Genomic DNA, 6000 nt, shown 5'->3' on the forward strand with positions numbered 1-6000 from the left:
TCAGACTGCGGTGCGTCCCCCGGGCACTTCCTGTTTGGGAAATACGAAAGTGCACGGAAGCATATTGTAAAAATAAACTTCTGCTTATCCGCCCTGCCCCATCCTTTTTAAAATCCCTGCATCGCTATAGACTTACACGACTTCTTGTGCGCCGCACATCGCCGTAGACTTACATGACTTCCGGTGCTCCGCACATCGCCGTAGACTTACACGACTTCCGGTGCTCCGCACATCGCCGTAGACTTACATGACTTCCGGTGCTCCGCACATCGCCGTAGACTTACAAGACTTCTTGTGCGCCGCACATCGCCGTAGACTTACACGACTTCTTGTGCGCCGCACATCGCCGTAGACTTACACGACTTCCGGTGCGCCACACCTCGCCGTAGGTCATTGCAGAGGTTGTGCAGTAACTTCCGTATCCACGCGCGGTAGATCGGCGACTTCCGACCACACCGCACTGCATGCTGTATGAAAGCACTCCTAGGTTTTCATTAGCATAGTGGTTGGATGCAGTAAAATGACCCACAGCCAGTGTGAAAGGGCCCTGAAGTGTAACGTTAGTTTTCATGTACAAAACAAAAAGATATGGATCTCCAGCTCCACACATACTATGAACACAGCATCAAGGCTCACATATCACATTCAGAAGATGCTGTTACCAGCAACCGACACAGTGCATGTGACCACAGTGATGTATAGCGCTACTGGTCCCCCCTCCATACACAAATGCAGAGTTCACAGGAAACTCGTGCTGAGCTGCTTGCTTCCTGAAATCAGTGTCTTGTGACCATCAGTGATGTCACTTCCTGCTGAGGCGGAACAGGAAGTCCACACTTTTCAGAGTATTACTATTCAGGAAGTGTTATCCAGTATGCCTTCCTGGCAGCCTCTGCCTTTGTGTTTTCTCCAATCCATGAAACTGTGTGAACCCTTTACTTCCTCTATGAGCTCCAACCCTCCATTTAGAAAGAAGTCTATGGTTGTTATAGGGTGAAGGAATGCGATCATTCATGAATAACAATAAAGAGACAGTGAACGGGTTGTTATTATTATGTTCAATGTATAACGGGCTACCATGTTACACAGGCATCCATCTGAAAATGGCGCCTGTGAATAATGGCGCACAGTGTTGCCGCTAATCCGTTTGCCGCTTATCGCTATTTAACGTTAAAGCCTTATTGTTATTTCGCGTTAAAGCCTTATTGTTATTTAGCGTTAAAGCTTTATTGTTATTTAGCGTTAACACACAGAACCCTCTCTGTACTTGCATCCATCTGAAAATGGCACCTGCGAATAATGGCGCACGGTGTTGCCGCTAATCCGTTTGCCGCTTATCACTATTTAACGTTAAAGCCTTATTGTTATTTAACGTTAAAGCCTTATAGTTATTTAGCGTTAACACACAGAACCCTCTCTGTACCTATCCCTAACCCCTAAACCCCCTGGTGGTGCCTAACCCTAACCACCCCCTGGTGGTGCCTAACCCTAACCACCCCCCTGGTGGTGCCTAACCCTAAGACCCCCCTGGTGGTGCCTAACCCTAAGACCCCCCTGGTGGTGCCTAACCCTAAGACCCCCCCCAGTGGTGCCTAACCCTAAGACCCCCCTGGTGGTGCCTAACCCTAAGACCCCCCCAGTGGTGCCTAACCCTAACCTTGACAGTGTTACATTAAATCCATTCCCCGTTTTGCAGTTAAATTACGTCTGCAGTTTGGCTTATGTAGGGCGCTATTGATAAATAACGTTAGTGTGTGCCACTATTGATAAATAACGTTAGTGTGTGCCACTATTGATAAATAACGTTAGTGTGTGCCACTATTGATAAATAACGTTAGTGTGTGCCACTATTGATAAATAACGTTAGTGTGTGCCACTATTGATAAATAACGTTAGTGTGTGCCACTATTGATAAATAACGTTAGTGTGTGCCACTATTGATAAATAACGTTAGTGTGTGCCACTATTGATAAATAACGTTAGTGTGTGCCGTTTTTCTTCTTTTTTTCCCTGTGCGCCGTTATTATGCAGTACTAACGATAAATAGTGATAAGCGTATCTTTTTAATGCGGCGCCATTTTTATGCATAGGCGCTGTGCGCCATTATTCACTGATCCCACTCCGTCGACACTGGCATGTGCTAATTAATGACAAAATTGTAAGGGAGTTTGTGGCCCCGACACCTCAGATCACATATAGACGCAGCAAAACACTGAGAAATATGTTGACAGCGAGTCATTACTGGGGCAAAGGTGGACCCCACAAGCATTGTAGTGTGACTGGGACATACACATGTGGGGGGTGCACATACTGCCGATACCTTGAGGTTGGCAAGTCGGTGACGCTGCCCAATGGTCATAGATGGTGGTTGCGACACTTTGTGAATTGCAACACGGTAGGGGTTATTTACCTGTTGTATTGCAAATGTGGCTGTTTTTATGTTGGTAAAACATCACATGCATTCAAAGAAAGAATTAAGGACCATGTGGGTGACATCACCAGGGGCGTAGCAATAGGGGGTGCAGAGGTAGCCACCGCATCGGGGCCCTTGGGCCAGAGGGGCCCCAAAGGGCCTTCCCTCAACTACAGTATTAGCTCTTTATTGGTCCCTGTGCTGGTAATTATCACTTCTATAGATACTTTGAATAGTGGTAATCATTAACAAACAGTTCCCCATCCCCTTCGTCCACCTCTGACACTGTAGTTGCCATTGGCAGGTTTTGGTGCGCCGTATCAATTTTTATGTATCGAGTGCTTGGGGGGCCCCATTGTAAAACTTGCATCGGGGCCCACATCTCCTTAGCTACGCCACTGGACATCACCACTTGCAACTTCAAGTCTCCAATTTCTAGACATGTCCATCTTGAACACAGGGGAAACCCTGATTTTGTGAAGTTTATAGGCCTGGACAGGGTACACCAACATCCAAGGGGTGGAGACATTGATAAGGCACTATTGAGATTGGAATCCAAATGGATTTTTGACCTCAAAGCGACAAAATCTAAAGGACTTAATGACAGTATCAATTACCGTGTATTTTTTACCTGAATAGATGTGGTATTCATCATCCACTGCCCTGCAATTTTTCTCTGCTCCCCTTTTTTTGGTGTATACCTTTTTATGGGGTGCCCCTGACGGAGTGCATTCTTGTTCCCCCATCCTGCTGCGTATATGGAATCCCTGGGATTTGTGGCAACTTTACAGGCTTTTTGTTATTGTCAACTGGGGGTATTTTATACCTACCCAGTTTTCACTTATGGTAGACTGTGTTCCTGCCCCAGCCACGTATTGGATGCTTTTGGCGATGGTGGAATGTTTGCTCCTCCTCTGCAGCCACCCGTGCGTGAAATTCATACATGGGTTGTTCTGTGATTGGGGGCGAGGCCCTTCCATCAGGACCTATAGCCAAGTTATATGTTGATTTATTTATTTTTCTTTACATATTACATTTTTTGACATATGCGCACCATACCATAGAGTGCGCGTGTGTCTATATTAGGTTGTTGTGTTTTGTTCTTTTTTGGTCTTATGATATATTCATTTGCATATAATTGGGTTTATCTCTTTCGTTTTCAGGCCTATCTCCTCGCCCCCTCGTCCCAGCTCTTCCCCTTGTCCTTCCTTTCCTTGCCCCCGATCTGGGGCGGTATCCTACGGCCCTCCCTGTGTTTTGGAGGGCTGTCTGGGACGCTATGCGTTCCAGCGAGGTGCCACCTACACGCCGACATTTCGGCGGAAGTTGCGGTGACATGGGTGGAAGTGGGCGGGGCCCGGGCGGGCGTGGTGGTGATGAAATACGCCGATATGGCGTTTGGGCTTCACTTTGTTCTTCTCGGCTGCTCGCCTTTGCATGTTAGGCAATCCAAGCAGCTGAATGTCCCCCCTGCAGGGGAGGACTGGGACCTTTTGGCCTGGGGGGAAAACACAAATTAGAGGCCCGTTTCACGGCAGCCCCAGCCCAAATGACATCACACACGTGCCCCACGTGCTATATGCCGGTAGTCACGTGGGAAATACAGCAAGGACACTCGAGGGACAGCGTGACAGGTAAAGTATAAATGCACTGGCACCGGGGGGTACATAATACATTTTGAGTTACAATGGTCGGGGTTGCTATCTCTTACACAAGTCCTGCAAGCACCCCTTCTGGAGTCTAGGGACTGTCGAAAACTTTTCGGCCTAGACAATATCTTATGTAGCTGTGCACATGCAGTTAACAATGGTGAGAGACCAGACAGATTTTTTCCCACGGACCCTGCAGGCAAGCCTCTGCTCTGTAGCATGCTGTGTATATTTACTAGCTTGCCCGCCCTGCAATTGCTCTGTAATTGGGCGTTTATTTCCCTCATTCAGGCTAGTGTTTCACATTGCCTTATACAAAAACCTGAATTCACCAGGCACAGTGCCAGCCCTAAATCATTAAATGAGAGGCAGCCTGGGGGAAATCTCCCCCCTTCCCCCCTGGCCAGTCCTCCCCTGCCCCCCTGGGCAGCTTCTTTTGAGCCACCTTTGAGCCACTCTGGACTTTGACAGCTTCATTTCTGACACCGGTGGATGGGCTGGTGGTAACTATGTCATGCTACATGCTTTGCTTTGATCTCAGCTCATCGATACATGATGTGACTGGATGCTAATACATTGAACTGTTCTCTGCAAGTGGGAGGCATCAGGTATCTTATACATGAGCTTATACATTCGTTTAGGATCCTGCTAATTAGCATGCTGATTGATTTGCTGGACGCTTTACAATCGCTTAACAAGCTTACATGGATTGGATGCGCTCCATCTGCCATCTCCATTGCTATCTCCATTTCTTGGAAAGTTGCAGCAATGAATCCACTAACAAATACCTGTGTCTGCATCTATCAATCACCCATCCACTGGACTTTGCAGTGTGACTGCTACACCTTTTTGCTAAGGCTATAGTTCTACACTGGATCCAATTAAAGCCGGTCTATTACCATCCCCATTGTCCAGAGCAGGACTCACATTTTTACAGGGGTGAGGACTGCAGCCTCACTACCTTTTTGCTGCTTTTGTGTGGTGGGCGGTTTTATTCTGGGAATAATCCGTGGTTTTTATTGTAAGGTTTTGTGATTTTTGGATTAAGGATTTAAATATAATAAAGTAATAGTTCTCATTGCACCCAAGAGCCAATTCTCTTTTCTTTTTCCTGCTATTAACAATTATGTTGGCATGGTGCATGAGAGAACCTTTTTGATGTTTTGATAGACTAAAGTTTTCATTAACCTCTTTTCTCCCTTTTGTCTACTGTCCCTACTTCTATTTTTCTGATGTAAATGTATTATGTAACAGCTCAGTAATGGGGGTGGCTATTAGGAGAACTCACGGAGAAGCATGTGATCAGTTTGATCAGCTGATAGATTTGTGAGGCTCTGATTTGCTGGTCCTGATCATGTGGTAAACCAGGAAGTCATCAGAGCCTTACAAATCTATCAGCTGATCAAACTGATTCCATGGTTTTCCATGAGCTCTCCTTAGCATTGCCATCACTACAGTAATCAGAGAGCTTACACCCCCTCTTTTCTGGTGACTGCAGCTTAAAATCCTGTCTTGAAATGTTTCATCAGATGACCAGTAGAAGGAGGAGGAGAGGTGAGGTGTGCACAGGCTAAATCTCTGAGAGAAGATTGAAGCCTACAGGACAGACAGTTTGTTATGCAGGAAACGGCATCTATAGGCTCCTGACTGACCACGTATTTTACAAGGTATTCATATAACAATTTATGGCTCATTAGTAAAATGTATGAATTGTGTGTTGTGTATTCTTGTCTGTTTATTTCATGAATTGCCTTGTCTCAGGGTCAGTTTGCAAAAGCAAGTTAAAGAACAAGCGACACCCGTGCTAACCTAGAAATAAAAACACGTATATAAGTAGATAAATACTACTTCTACTTACATAACAGATGTATTGTGCTATCCACATAATGGTTTTATAAAGGAAAAGCAGAAAATCCTATTCTAGGCAGTGGCCATCTT

At 45.9% G+C, this 6000-nt stretch overlaps 1 long non-coding RNA gene across 2 annotated transcripts in view; it reads left to right on the forward strand.

The window, feature by feature from the left end:
- Positions 1–5743, forward strand: part of LOC137540814 (uncharacterized) — a 291452-nt gene extending 285709 nt beyond the window's left edge. For both annotated transcript variants that reach the window (XR_011025053.1, XR_011025054.1), the window contains exon 4: positions 5592–5743. This is a non-coding gene — a long non-coding RNA (uncharacterized lncRNA). The remainder of the gene's footprint in view (positions 1–5591) is intronic.
- Positions 5744–6000: the final 257 nt, after the last annotated feature.

Source organism: Hyperolius riggenbachi, chromosome 12 (assembly GCF_040937935.1).
Source record: "Hyperolius riggenbachi isolate aHypRig1 chromosome 12, aHypRig1.pri, whole genome shotgun sequence".
Lineage (NCBI taxonomy): Eukaryota > Metazoa > Chordata > Amphibia > Anura > Hyperoliidae > Hyperolius > Hyperolius riggenbachi.